The sequence below is a fragment of the Phalacrocorax aristotelis genome, chromosome 6 (genome assembly GCF_949628215.1).
Source record: "Phalacrocorax aristotelis chromosome 6, bGulAri2.1, whole genome shotgun sequence".
Taxonomy (NCBI): Eukaryota; Metazoa; Chordata; class Aves; order Suliformes; family Phalacrocoracidae; genus Phalacrocorax; species Phalacrocorax aristotelis.
The window spans coordinates 2,109,277-2,124,375 of record NC_134281.1 but is presented as its reverse complement, the minus strand read 5'-3'; the positions used below and the strand labels follow the sequence as shown (position 1 = coordinate 2,124,375).

At 43.9% G+C, this 15,099-nt stretch overlaps 1 long non-coding RNA gene across 1 annotated transcript; it reads left to right on the top strand.

Moving 5' to 3' along the window:
* The first annotated feature begins 479 nt into the window (after positions 1-479).
* Positions 480-14,847, top strand: LOC142058440 (uncharacterized). The gene is made up of 4 exons (XR_012660986.1): positions 480-2,083; positions 2,432-2,638; positions 7,905-8,055; positions 12,430-14,847. It is a non-coding gene; the product is annotated as an uncharacterized LOC142058440 (long non-coding RNA).
* The last annotated feature ends 252 nt before the right edge of the window (positions 14,848-15,099 follow it).

Genomic DNA, 15,099 nt, shown 5'->3' with positions numbered 1-15,099 from the left:
AATAAGACATAAAAGGTTAATTCCACCTGTGAAAATCTTTCTACAAACATAAATCCTGTAATTTAGATTGCAAATTCAGTGATGCAGGGGTTGTGTTTTATTTGTACAGCCCACTGCACACGATGACTGCTATCCAGGACTGACGTTCCTGAGCATCGTGGCAATGAAATTGCTAGGATTGATTTTTATCATGAGTAAAAGAAATGGCCACATGCCCATTAACGCCACTATTAAGGAACTGGGCCCCCCAGGTCAAGAAGGGCAGGGAGCTGCTGGAGCAAGGCCAGCGCAGAGCTGCCAAGGGGATCAGGGGCTGGAGCATCTCCCTTGGGAGGAAAGGCTGAGAGACCTGGGTCTGTTCAGCCTGGAGAAGAGAAGCCTGAGGGGGGATCTCATCAGTGCCTATAAATATCTGAAGGGAGGGTGTCAGGGGGATGGGGCCGGGCTCTTTTCAGCGGTGCCCAACGCCAGGCCAAGGGGCCACGGGCACAAGCTGGAACACGGGAAGTTCCACCTGAACATGAGGACAAACCCCTTCCCTGTGCGGGTGCCAGAGCAGGGGCACAGGCTGCCCAGGGAGGCTGTGGGGTCCCTTCCCTGGAGACATTCACCCCCCGCCTGGACGCGGTCCTGTGCCCCTGCTCTGGGGGTGCCTGCTCCAGCAGGGGTGGGATGGGATGGGCTCCAGAGGGCCCTGCCAGCCCCCACCAGTCTGGGATTCTGTATCACAGGCCCTATTTGACAGGGTTTGCTGGAGCTGCCATCAGTACTTCAAAGCAGTCTTTAAAATTCAAAGTAAGTAGTCATCCCATTGTCAAGTGATTAAGTGAATATATTTTAAAGTAATTAATTGCTGGTTAATTGCCATACAGGTTGCTATCCTGTATAAAAAAAAAATTCCTGGAAATTTTAATTGCTGTAATAAGCTAATGAATTTTTGTAAGTATTTGTGTTAAGACTGAACAATCCTAAGGTAGCTGCACAGCTTATGCCTAGTTTGCAAATCTCAAAGAGGTGCTCATAAATTTTTAAAAGTGTGAGCTGGCGCTGTTTCAGTAAAAGAACTGAATCAAATGAAAATCCTGAAATGAGTTTTTGGGAAGCTTAATTAAAATAACTGCTGATATGAAGTGCTATGGGATAAGACCTGTACATAACAAAAAAAAAAAAAAAAAAAAAAAAATTAGAAGTTTGTAAAACAAGTTTTTCCTTCAAAGCAGTCACCTCCGAAAAACGAGGCTGGCCCATCAAACTTCTGATAGAACTTTAAACCATCTTGTTGTGAATGGCACTGTATATATTTTGGCTAGGGAAAATATTTTATCGTTCTTTGGCTTCTGCGTGCCACCTGTGGAATGCAAAAATCATATACCTGCCGTAAAACAAATTGTGGGACGGGCCAGGTGTCCAGGAGCGAGACTGGTTTCCATAAGCGAGTGATCAAACATCTCTGAGTCTGCTTGAGATGCCGCCAGTGACGCCGGTCGAAAAGGTCACACCACTTGTAGCTTTCCTGTGTCTGGCTGGGCTATTTACGTCCTGCCTACGCTTCCGAATGGTGCCTGTGCGAGCAGGTGCTCGGGGGGCGCAGCTAATGGTGTTCAGGGCGTATAGCCCTATTCTATCCCTAAGGCCAATTATCGTACAAGAGTCAATATTAAACGGTTTGTGCCATGGTGTAGGAATTCTGGTGTCATTTTAGTCTCGGCTGTCGCTACAGCTGTGATGACTTACTCTCACTGCCGCAGGCGGCGTCGCCAAAGCAGCGCCGCGCACTTAGCTGAAGCTGGCAGACATCTGTGCTGATCATACCATCTGCACCGCTTCTGCTTGCCGGCCATCGGCGTCTCCGTTTGGTGGCTCCAACCCTGAAAATATGTTACTGAATATTTTTGGCTCTGTTAGTCATCCTGTAAAAACTCAAAAAAAAAGCCTGTTCCATGATATGGCAACAAACCAATTTGCCAAACTTCTCCGGAAGCCAGGTACCGCATCCCAGGGGGAAGGAGAGTCTGCTGCCATCTGGGCAGCTTCTGGATCAAGGACGCCGTGCCTCGTGCTGTGCAAGAATGCACAGCTAAGGGTGAGTCCTGGCGCCAGCCCTGGTAAAACCGCGTGATTGCTCTAGCGATGGAGCATTGGCCATGTGAAGGACCTGTGATCTGCCTGGTGGAGGCCTAGAAAAGAGCGTGCAGGCATTTTAAAGCCAGTTCTGGTTGTTTTTCAAATCTGAGCTGTGCTTTTATGTACACTTGGATATTTTAAAAGCCTACATTAGTATTCAAGGAACTGTTGGCAGTTTGGGGGCCAGATTTTGCTCTTATTTGCCCTTGTGCAAAATATGAATGTATAAGTAGAAATTGGCACTGTACGCAGGACAGATTTGAGCTTGTTTAAACTGAGTTTCTAGAATTGCCTTGCTCTTCTTCAGGCTGTGTGAGTCTCCAAATAGGTGCTTCATTTGAGGGAGTAACGCATCCTCTGGGCACTGCACTTTGAAGAACATCACCAGCTCAGCTCTCGGCTATTTCCATGGTGAAATCACGACTCCACTCTGAAGTCCAGTCCTGCATTACTTTCATCAATCTAGTGTTTTATACCAGCTACCCTCTTTTGTGTGAATTCGGATAGATTCAAGGTACTTGCGTGTGTCCTGCCAGCTCTTTGAGCAATTGCTGACTGTACAGCAGCATCCCTTTGATGAACTGGTGCAAGGCAGCTTGTAGCGCTGGCAGCCAGATGGACACGCTGCAGTTTCTATGCCGATATTCTGATGTGGTTTTTGTTCATTCTGTATTTAGCCTTGGAAGCAACAGAGAGCCTTTACCAGCAAAACTAAATTGCTGAAGTAGAAAGGCAATGGTGGAAGTTTACAGCACAGAAAATCAAAAGTTGCAGGGTTCTGACCTTCCCGCAATCTCCGCTGTGTCTTTACTTTGCGATATTTTACTGTAGGTGTAAAAAGGATGGTGCAAAGGTTTGTAGGCTTTCCCTCCTGAGGGGCTGGTGTTAGCAAAGATGGGCGCACGCTTGATTGGCTTCAGGGAGGTGTTAACTCGCGGGTAGTTGCACAGTTTTTTTTAATCGTTTCAGAAAATGTTAATGCTACGAAACCCAAACCCCACAGGCTAAAAACTTGTGAGGCATGGAATGAATTTAAAGACCCGTAGCTGTATACACTCCGCTGCCATGGGCAGTGTCACCGCTCTCTGTGCTGCTTGGTGGGAACTACAAGAAAGAGTTTGCTTCTCGGTTTCCTCATCATAAAAGAGAAATATCTTTCCTTCAAAAGGCAATTTCCATTGTTCACAAGAAAGGTTTTAATTTATCAACCCATTATCAGTATTATTAATCCAAAGTGCCTTTGAAAATACACATATAGGACCGCATTGTGACTAAGAAAGCTCGCTTTCAGGACTGAGTGCTTTATAATAATGCTCAGACACTTAAATGAAAGATTTTAAGTTTTCTATTAGTCAAAAACCAGCCTTTAGCTTTCTGTAAGTTAGTGCAGAACAGCAGCAATTTCACCCTTTTAGCCTATTTGTGTGTGAAGGAGGGTCTAGCAGAGAGCGAAGCCCTCTGATGAAGCGGATGGGGTTTTCCTCATTAAACTGTATGATAATTACTCGGGTGCTCGCCCCCTTTGTAACACAGTTCTCATGGCAAAGCGCTTTTTGGTTCCTTTGAACAGCCCACCGGGGTCCCTCCCGCCCCCCGAGCAGAGGAAGGGCTGTGGGAAGAACAGCCTGTGTCCAGCCACCTTATACTGTACCTCCAGCGCTTGCTATGGCTTTTGCGTCCACCCGCGTAGGTCCGTAGTTATGCAGACCAGGAAAGAAATAGAAAGGGAAGCTGGAGGGGGGGAGGGAAAAGAAGGATTGCAGGCCCAATCAGTGAAAATATTTCAAAATTATTTTTGTTTTAGACGTTTTTCCTTCAGGAAATACCCCTTGGAAGAAAATATCGCTTGTTTTTTTTTTTCTGATGAATTTAACACGTATTTAATAAATTGAAATAATTCTCCATACCGTAATATATTATGCATATTCTTATATATACTCTTGCAGCTCTCAGTAAGAGTTGGCTATCTATAGCATTATTTACAAATCCAGGACACAAGTTTCTGAGGTAAATTTTTATTTTGATATTTTTACCTTCTCACTCTTCAGCTTTTAGAAGATGACAGAAATTTGGCCAGACTACAGTTAACGGGAGCAAAAGGGACAGCTATTCTGTTTGAGGTTCATGACAAAAAGCCTGGGAAGAAGGACAAAAATATCAAAAATCAATACTTCAAAATATCTGTCTTTCACAAAAGATTTAAAAACAACCTCCTCCCTTGCCTCTTCCTTTGAATTTTTGCTGAAAGGCTTTGTTTTAAGGGAGGCCATTTTCAAAAAGAGGGGGCAGGAGAAGGCTGGGAAAAAAATAACTATTTTCACAGTTCAGTCGCTCTCCAGAGGAGTAATATGTGAGAACCCTGCCTTCAAAGGCCAAGGGGGAAGGCAACAGAAATAAATGCATTTGTTTCTCCCTGTAAAGGCTACCGACTCCTGTCGGATGAAACATTGTCGTATTTTGTTTAAATTTATATATTTCTTTGGGGCTTTGGGATTGCGGGCAAAGGTTTAAGTCCCTGAGTTGGTCCATGAGGTGCAGTAGCTAGACCTCCGCTTCTAATTTGCGAGATGTTTAATTAAAAGCAATGAAAAGAGGATATTTTCTGCCCTCTTAAGTCAGTCTGTCTTGCATTTGCAGCTTTTTTTTTTTTCCAGTGACTTGCCGTCTTGCAAAAAATAGACACGTGGACACGTCATTACAATAGAAATAAATAGTAAATGAAGGCATAAAAAAGTAACCTTCTATTATCTACTTATGATGTGAACCAGACCTGAGATTTTTTTAAAAGAGTGGGTTAAAGATAATGACTTGGAAAAGAATATAAAAGCAGAAAAATATATCAAAGAATAAAACGTAATTGCTGTGATGTAGATGAACAGAGACCTTCTGTAAGAGAGAGGTGGTTTCGAACATGGAGGAAAAGCCAGGAATTAGTCTCAGGGAAGTTTTAATACTTCTGTGGTCATGTTTTCTCCCTAGGTTCTGGCAAAAGCTAGGCTAGAACACCCGCTTATTGTCAGGGTGTAATTACTTCAAATGGATTTAAAGAATAAAAGTGCACTTTCAATGTTGCATTCTATTAGCTTACTATTTGTTCACTCATTTAACAGGGAACCTTTACTGTTTGTACCTTAACTATTGACCTTGCCATGCAACCCTTGGTAAGTCACTTCATCTATCCTGTCTTAAGTCCACCCTTCCTAGAGGAAGGAGGGAGCAGGGCTGGCCACCTTTCAAATCCAAGTGGAACTTCATGGTAGAAAGTTGTTCAGAAGTGCTAAATATTTTTAAAAGAAAAAAACCAGTGTAGACGGACCTGTGATGTTTTGAAGCTACAATTTCTCCCCCAAGTTCTTATCCATATGCCAATTTTCAGTATAAACATTGCAAGTGACATGGGAGGTCATCCTCCCATGTTCCTTCCTGTCCTGGTTTTGGCTGGGATGGAGTTAAGTTTCCTCCCAGCAGCTGGTACAGTGCTGGGGTTTGGGTTTGGCATGAGAATAATGTTGATGACACAGTGATGGTTTAGTTGTTGCTGAGCAGTGCCTACGCTAAGTCAAGGACTTTCCAGCTCCCCGTGCTCTGCCGGGGGCACAAGAAGGCGGGAGGGGAGGGGGCACAGCCGGGACAGCTGACCCCAACTGGCCAGAGGGATATTCCATACCATGTGACGTCATGCCCAGTATATAAACTGGGGGGAGTTGGGTGGGGGGCAGCAATCGCAGCTCAGGGGTCGTTGGCATCTGTTGGTGAGTGGTTGAATCACTTGGGATTTTTTTCCTGGGTTTTGCCTCTCTCTGTCTCATTGTTCTCCTTTTCATGATGATGACGTTGTTGTTGTTATACTGTTCTTATCTCAACCCACGAGTTTTCTTACTCTTGCTGTTCCGATTCTCTCCCCCACCCCAGTGAGGTGGGCAGTGGGCGAGCAGCCGTGCGGTGCTTAGCTGCTGACTGGGGCTAAACCACGACACTTCCCTATAAACCGTCAGGCTGTGAACGATGTGCTTCCTTCTTTTATCTGAATATGGGTTCACTGAGTCTATTCCTTGCACATGTTACTGTAATTGGATCCTCTGGCTTAGGGTCAACCTCCTCCAGTGCCGTTGGGAGTATGGTGGGACATCGGTGGCTTGCTGTAGCATTCTTTCTGGGTCACGCAGATGACACAGATCACTCTTTGCCTCCAGCTGCAGTCTCTGGCTTTTACTAAAGAGGTTCATTTGGGAACGGTTGACCAAACTGAGGGCAATTTAGTGCTTGCACAGAAGAGGTCTTGCATGCTGTGAAAGCTCCCTGCATAACGCTTTTTTACCTTGCTCTGCAAAAGCCACCATGCTGCCTTATCCCAAACTGTGAAGACCTCATCACAGCCCATTACTAGCCTGGCTTCATAAACTGTTCCTTGGCACTGCACCCCTTGTCCGAGGCAGATGCTCAAAGACATGAGTCAGTTGTCACATAGTCTCGGTGTTTTATGTTGTCAGTCATAACCTGAGTGCCTGGGTATTTACAGTGCTGCAGACAAAGTCAATATACTGGGGATGAGTCATATTTAAATGTAGCTTGTTCTTGCTATGTAGAACACACTGATTCACCAAATGAACGCCAGCTCAATGACAAACAGCTGTTACTGCCACATTTTAATTAAAATGGAAGTCTGGCCTGAAGAGTTCTCCACTTTTAATATGCACCAATAACAATATTAAAGTGAAAAAAACTCGGGTAAGTTGGGAGGAGAAAGGAGAAATAAATGTTGTCTGTACTGTTGAAAATTTGCCTCTACATTAATTCTTGGAGACAAATTCAATTTTACTAGCTTCAGAGTGATGGCAGGTTACTTTGGAAAATGTCCAACCTTAAAAATCCTTCCAAGGTACAGATACATTGGGAGTGACCTCATAATAATGGTTATGTTGTCACCTCTGTATCTGAGCATGGAGCTCGGTTCGCATCACCATTCATCATGCTCTAAATTCACCGTTGTCCTCACGTTGACTAAAGACTATTTTTAGTTATCCCAAGTTCTTTGCAGTTATGTCTATAATAAGATAAGTGTGAATCACAATAAAGACCTTCCTATACTTTAAGCCTTATTTTCATCTTTAGAAATGGAAATCTCTTCCTGGCTTTGACTCTAGTAGTGATGTTGTTGGAGATAGATTTTTACAGGGCTCCAGTACTTCAACCCCTTGTGGGCTGCAAATACCCTGAAGATATGTTACATATTCTGTTCTCTGTGTTTTATTCCATTTTTCCGTGTTCAGTGTCACTACCTAGTCCTTATCCTGCCACACTTTCCAGCCAGGGACATAGTCTTTAAACTAATGTTCTTGCTGATGAAGGCTTAGTCCCCAGGTAAAAGGCTGCACGATGAGCTCGTGGTCTGTAAGAGCAGCCATAGCAGAGCTGAAAAGTAAGAATTCAGCCCCGCTAGGTGTGAAGGAAGGTGGATTTTCCTTGTACCTTGTATGTTTTTGGGAAAAGCAGTCTCTTCTTGCAAACCTGCTCTCATGCGAAGGCTGTTTCTTTAGCAGGAATTCTAAGAATTTATCCTATGTGGCTACAGGAGTTATTTCCATATACTATTGACAACCTTGCATAACTCAGAAAGTACCAGAGCAAACCAATGCCACTAGAGACTTACAGAAAGGTCAGCAATAACAAATTAAGATAAAGTATTGACAACTGCTCTGCTGGGTCCTGTACTTAAGCAACAAGATTTTAGGGGAGATTTCTTTTAATTATAACTTTTGACGGCCACTCTGTTTTCACAGAAATCTTCCTGTCTCCCCTGCCAAGTGTGTTCGCAGAACGAAGCCGACTTGGCAAAATGAAACGGATGTCTCCCATGCAACTGGAAGTCCAGAAGCCTCATCCGCAGCCTCTTTGGGGATGCATCCAGGCGTACAACGAGAGCAGCAGCGAGTACGTATTGACCGTGCCACCTCCTCTTCCAGCCTTATGAGCTGAAAGGTCTACTGAGAAACGTACCCGTCTTCCAGGCAACGACAAAGCGCGGGAGCAGGGAGAGTCTCCTCTGAGACTTTGCACCCGTGCTGGCTTCGCTGCCCTTGGTAGCTCCGTCGCTTCATAGGGCGGAGACTTTTGGGGGCTGTAACTCCGTGCTTTTGTTTGTGTTTCTCTGACAACTACCGTGTGGAGAGTTAGTCCTGGCTGAAACCTCCTTGATAATGGGCACTGTATGAATAATGAATGACCCTGTTGTAAATGCACTGGATAAAATATAAATGTGCAGTATTTTGAAGTTTTTTTTTTTATTATTTGGTCAAAAGAGCTTATCCCTAACCTATTGAAGATGGGTTTTCACTGATTTAGTGGGTAACACATAACATTTACGTAAATGTTGATGTGTATAGTTTGGTTTGAAGCCAAAGATCTCTACAAAATACATTGCAAAGCAGAACAAGCCCTCAGCTGCGGGCACTGGGAATTTAACTTCCAAAATCTGTGATTTCCTAAAGTGAGAAATTGGCAATAAAGCCCTATAAATAAAAAACGATCCTTTCATATTAAAATAATAATAAAGGATTTCTAACAAACGGCCAGATAAATCAGCATGATCTGTGTCAAACATTTCTAAATTTATTTTTTTCTAAGAAGGGCCTTACCAGTAGGTGTTTTTACATGCAAAAAGGAAAATCAAATTACACTTAAGAAATTTAATTTCCTCCAATTCCTCAGAAACTCCATGTTCTTTAGAGGAAATGGTAGTACTCTATCATCAGTCGTGAAGCGCATTGCTTTACCTACGTTAGCCACAGGCTGCATCGAGACTCACCAGCTGCCCACTGGTAACTAGCCAAACAGCAAGGAGCAGGATAAACCAGGCTGTGAGAAACGCAGTGAAATGCAAAATGCCTACCCAAATTACGTCTATTTATTCTCTGTAATCTTTGTGCCATGATCCAGAAGACTGATGATAATCCAGGAATAAATGTGTACCTTTTACACAACATTAACTTACTTTCTTCTAGCTTGTCAAACAGCTTTGGGATTTATTATGTGTTTATTGTATGCCTCACCAAGTTTCTTTCCAGCTAGGGGCACTGTATATTTACTTTTACCTTCCACCTTTGAGCATTGAATTTTGCTTAGTGAAGCATATTTGGTAATGGATTTTAGCATTACAAGGTCGCAAATTTTGTGCGTTATTTGGAATGAAGGGACGGGGGGAACCAGGGGTGGAAATGCAAGGTAACAAAAAACGGCCACTCAGAGAAAGTTTTCCACTCTAACAAGGATTAATATATTTTCACAGCATGCTATGCATCGGGGCTGTAAAAGTTCCAGGTGTCTGGATGGCTCCGTACTTACCAGAGGTCTCAATTTCAAATCTTCAGACAGCTTTGGCTATATGCTTGTAGACAACTCTTTTTCTCATGGTTCTTCTCAATTGTTTACTGATTATTCGAGCGGCTGAAATTATCACAAAAGTTAAACTAGATTATATTAATCAGTGGTTATGGAATAATTGATTTTTGATGAACTGTTAATGTACCAGGTGCTTGTAGTTCCTTAATATTTGCTATTTTCCTAGCTAGTGCTGTGAACACGTATGCCTGGAAATGACACTGAGCCCGCTTCCATCTCAGCTCTGTAGTGCTGTCAGTGGTGCTTTAATTTTTGTTTAATTTTTGGGCACAATTTTCATTTAAAATGATTCCTGAATGGACGGAGAGGGATTCCCCCTCACCACATTGACACTCCGGCAGCTGATTCAGTGCCCACCGTTAATCCTGTGATGAGAGCTATACGACACAAATATGTACCTGTTGTGCTTTGCAAAGTGCGAACTGCACAGTGAGTTGTGGCTAAGAATTATTCTGTGCAATTTTGGGTGGATAAAACTATGTGTAGAGAAGTCGTGACTGCCCCAGAGGTCATCCTGTGAACTAATGAACGGGCATTCATCTTGTCCTTCAGAGCTGGGTTTTGATTAGTGTCATGAGAAGTTGGCAAAAACAAACTGAAAAGGCACTTATGCTTTTAGTGATTCGTTACAGTTTAATTGCGCGCATCCAGCTGAATAACCAGTCGAACAAACTCCTATCTTTTGTAGCTATTTCTGTGTCTGAAACAAAATTTTGCCATGTCTAAGTTGTTGGGTATTTTTTTTGGAACGAGGCATTTCCAAAGACACTGGAAAGATGGTGATACCTGGGACAGGGGTGAGACTGTTCAGGCCTACGGTATGCATGCCATAGGAAAGGAATATTGCCAGATATCTTTTCATTAGGCAGGTAGTCCTCCCCACCTGGCCTAACCCTTCTGTCCTTGCCTTACCTTGAGCACCTTTAACAGATTTGAGCTGTTCTAACGGCAAATAGGCACCGGTGGGTCCCGCTGGATGCTGCGCTGTGCTCCCATGCCATTTATCTCAATGTCACTCAAACGCGTTTCCTCTGGAAAATTTGGGTGTCGGGTCACACGGATCCAGAAAGGACAAGGACATACCTGAAGCTTAGCAGCTACGAAGCAGATATAATTGCTGCCAGAATTATTTAGTTCTGACAAGGGTAGCTACCATTTTAATTTCTCAGTGATCGACACACACAGCAACACCAAATTCCTCTGGCAGTGGGCAAAAAAGTGTTGAAGTTGCATCCACCACTGAGCACAAGTGGGGGTGGGAGGAGAGCAACAGGTAATGATGTTATTGCTTTAAAGCATTTTATAATCTCCTAATGAAAACCCTGCACAGAAAGCTGTCACGCCTTTCTTCTCTATAATTTGAGCCCGTTTGCCCTCCGTGTGTCCCTGAGAAGGAGATGTACCACATTCCATATCCTGGGAAAGGGGAGGCGTGACATAGGTTGCCAACAACAGCGCATCCATTAGCCGCTTATAAAGAAAGAAGAAACTCTGGATCTTCAGGGGTTTTTCTTTTTCTTCTTATCTTTTACCTCTTCATTGTAACTTGCTCTGTCCTTGCAAACCAGGGTTGAATACTGTCCTGTAACAAAATTTACTAGCATAATCTTTTATATCAGAGAATCAAATGAAGCATTTCCCTTGCATAAGTTACTGTGATGGCAGACATACGGCCGGTATTTAAGAGCCTGGTGAGTTCCTGAAGTAAGTGTTAAATGGAAAATCAGTGTAATAAGTGTATCATTTTTCTTTTTAATGCTAATACAGCTACAGATTTTGGCTCCTTTATGGGTTGTCATAAAGTGCAGTGATTGAATTATACCGTTTCCTATAATTTCTTCTTTAATTAATTCTGGATCAAATTCTGGTATGTTTGTTAATTGTAGCAGCATCCACTTAAGGAAAGAGGATGGGGAAATATTATTGTTAAAGCAGTTTTGGATTAAAATGGGATTAATAACTATTATGACAGAAGAATATAACGTGCCTTTGTGCATCTCAATGACAGAATGTTGGTTGCATTGTGCCATATTTCTTGGGGCAGTGTTTGTTTGTTGGCCTTATCAAAGCAAAGCCATATTGAAGGCTTTAAATAAGTTGATTCTTCTTTTTGAATCTTTTAATGATTCTGAATCACAGCTTGTAATTCTGCTACATTCTCTGCCATGTTAAAGCATGCCAGAGAACTGAAAGTGTTTTCTAGAATTTACCAGAGCGTCTGAAAACAGTGTTCAGCCATTTTAAGAACCTGCAAAGCCAGGCTGCTGCAGTTGTCTGTCTGGGCAGCGAGGTCCCCTTACAGGACTAATTACAGGTAGCAGCAGGGCTAATACACGCCTCGAATGCCCCTCGATGAGGGTCAGGGTTACTGCTAGAGATTCAGCCCAGATCACTTAACTGGGAGCTAATCCTGGGCCCTTCAGCCCTTTGGTTCATCGTCAGATCCAGACGCCAGTGTTGCTCCACCAGGTGCAGTAGGGGCCCTTGCAGGGCTACATCCCTAATTCACGGCAGGTTTTAGATCCAGTGACCCACTCCCGCTGAATTTCACGGAATAGTCTGTTGGGCTTCACTGTGAGCACATCCTGTCACCACTGAACACTGGTTGTGTAAAAGCTATTTACCAGTATCTGCCTCAGTAGCTAGGAACAGAAGTCTTTGTCCAATTTTAAGTATTATTGGTTTGATATTTGTAATAGTCTTACAGGGAACTGGACAGTCTTACAGTAAATTTGTAGGCTTTGCCTCTCACGCGTTGGTACCATCACCGTGGCTCAGCGGTCACAGCGTAGGGTCTGACACGTGCCTCCACTACCAGCTCCATCACGCTGCCGAAGAGGACTCGTGTTCGAGGCAGGTACGCCTCTCCCGTGGAGCTTAGCTGAAGCCCTCCGATTGCTTTTGCAGGAATCTGACAGCTCTGCGCGCTTCCGAAAGCAGCGGCTACCGGCGATTTTATAAATGGAAACCAGCATTTCAATGTCACGGCCTCAAGATGCTTTGAAGAGAAGCGGTGCCCATGCTCGCCTCTCCTGAAGTGATGGGGCCACAGTGCCTGGGGGGTTTCTAACACCCATCACAGAGATGGAGATGGTCCTTGTCCGGTGAGAGCTGCCTGGCGGGGGTGCAGGAGGAGGCATCTGGTTTGACTGTGCCAAACGCCCAGCTGAAAATAAGTGCTTTTATGGCCAGTTTACCTGGGCTGTTGAGCGGTGTCAGCCTCCCATGGAGTCAGTGGACTTTGAATGTTCTCAGCGCTTCCTGGGTATATCCAGCACGCAAGGTCAGACACTGTGCAACTCTAAACTCAATGGAAACCAAGTGACTGATGCAAAGCCACCTTTATGGACTCTGCTCTGGTTTTTATAGCTCTCGTGTAGAACAAGTGGGTTTAACCCAGTTGCCCTGTGGTTGTTCCCTCTCCCTGCATATAAAGCCAAAGAAAAATCGTGTTATACTTTTACTTAAAAGATTTTTACTTGCGGATTCAAATATATGCAACTATTGTTTGCAGGCTTTGTTTCGTTTAGGTTTGTAGGTTGGCGTGTTTAATTTTGAATTTGTTAGTCCTTAGGACTTTGTGAAGCCTGCTTTGTTTTCCTGGTGCGTTTTGTGGGATAGCGATACACAAAGCGCCTCGATATCTGTTGTGATTAATGCTCTGGAGGAACCTGTTAATGGTCATGGAACCTCTGCGTGTTTGAAGGTTCTGACACAGCAGTTAATTTTCCCCGACTTCCCATGCCCCAGCAGGCACAGGATTTAGACTTGCAGACACTCCGTAAGAAACGATCTCCTTATGAGGAGTCCCAGACTTGGCCCGTAGAGCCGGGACGTTGTGATGGTGGGGATAAGCTTAAATAACCACTCTGGCCACAGCCAGCTTATCTAAATGAAAACCCAAGTGACAAATGCTTTGGAATCTTTCCCATCACTACTGCAAAAGCCCATATTCAAAAAAGAAAATGAAATGTTTCAGTTTTCAATTTAAAGAGAGTTGCAGGTATTTCGGCTCCAAAAAAAAAATTAGATGGTAGATTATTAAAAGAACGTTTCGGTGCCCAAAAATGACATATTGCAAAATTCCACAATTTATTCAAAGTAAACAAAAAAAAATCGAGCCCTTTCTGGTGGAAAACGGTGGAAATATCAGTGAAGATGTTAATTCTCGGGTCGCCGTTTTCTCGGGAGAGGCTCGCCGTTTGATTTTCTCACTGCAAGCCTACAGCAGCAGCACAGGGGAGGGCTGAAAGCCGGGCTAAGGCTGTTTTGGGAGACGACCGAACTCTGCGATTTCGCACTGCGCCGCCCGGTTTGGCGACGTGTAACTCTCGACCCGACGGCCGCGGGAGCTGCTGCGAGCTCTGACGGACACCAGCGTACCCTGCAGCCTCGGCAGCGGCCGCCGGCCGGGCTAGCTGCCCCAAACCTCCCCTGCGAGGCGGGAGGCAGCGCCGCTGCGGCATCGGCGGAAGGTGCCGGCGCGTGGTGGCGAGGCCGCCCTGGGCGCGCACAGGTCGCACGAGGGAAATAATCGCAAGAGTATATTTTTAACGGGAATCAAAGTTATGTTCTTTTCAGACTTGTCTGGGGCATAAGTTGGAAATCAAACGCCCGACAAGTTTGTTACATCCCTGCTGAAGGTCTCCAGGCTTAACTTAGTCAACATTCTGAATTACTTTTCCTATTAAATGAATTCTTTCTTAAAACATAGGGGGAAAAGCTTGTCACTGATAAGATTGTTCTGTGAACCGTTCCTAACGAGCTGCTGTGCCATTCCCTCATGCTTTCGATTTATCTTGTTTAGATCGCTTCCGTTTTAAGTATTCCAGTCTTTTACTGCCCATTAAGAGTTTGTTTTGTTTTAACTGGGAGCTTCAAATAAATTTTAAAAGCTGCTAGAAAGCAAAATATTTTATTTATTTAAATTGGCTTTTATTCAGGTGAGTGGATATACAAATAACTTTAACCTCTTTTATCTCTTTCTGTAATGTTTATAATACAAATTTCATTTTCGATACACGTTCTTTGTTGGCTCCCCAAAGCCTTTCTTGCCCCATACTTGAAGTCCGGAGGGGTTTTGGAGGCCTGGCTGCGGTAGGAGCACTCGTGGGTCTGGCTGCAAGGTAAGACTTCAGACTTTAAATCTGCAATACTCTTCGCTGGATGAAATAACCCGCAGCGTCAGAGAATCCCCTGGGTTTTGAGCAGACAGTTCACTTCAGTGTAGCAATGACCTAACATAATAATTTTGCTAATTGGTTCTGTGCTATTGATCCATTATCCGTTTTTATTTCCTATTTAAATCTGGCCATGGTAAAAATAAATTCCTGGTTACATTAAAAGTCTTTTCTTTGATTATACCGACATAGCTAAAGCACTCTAATCGCCCTACTCTGTATGCAACTGTGTCGGCATTAAAGTGCCTTTCTGGATCCCTCTTGCCACTCAGGAGATGGAATAGCTCTCGCATTGCCTTTGAAGGAACCGTTGCAGAGAAATAGTTGTTTGTAGAGGTATAAATGCATTAGATCTTTTTTGTTTGGTTTTTTTTTTTTTCAGTTTCATGTAGATGTA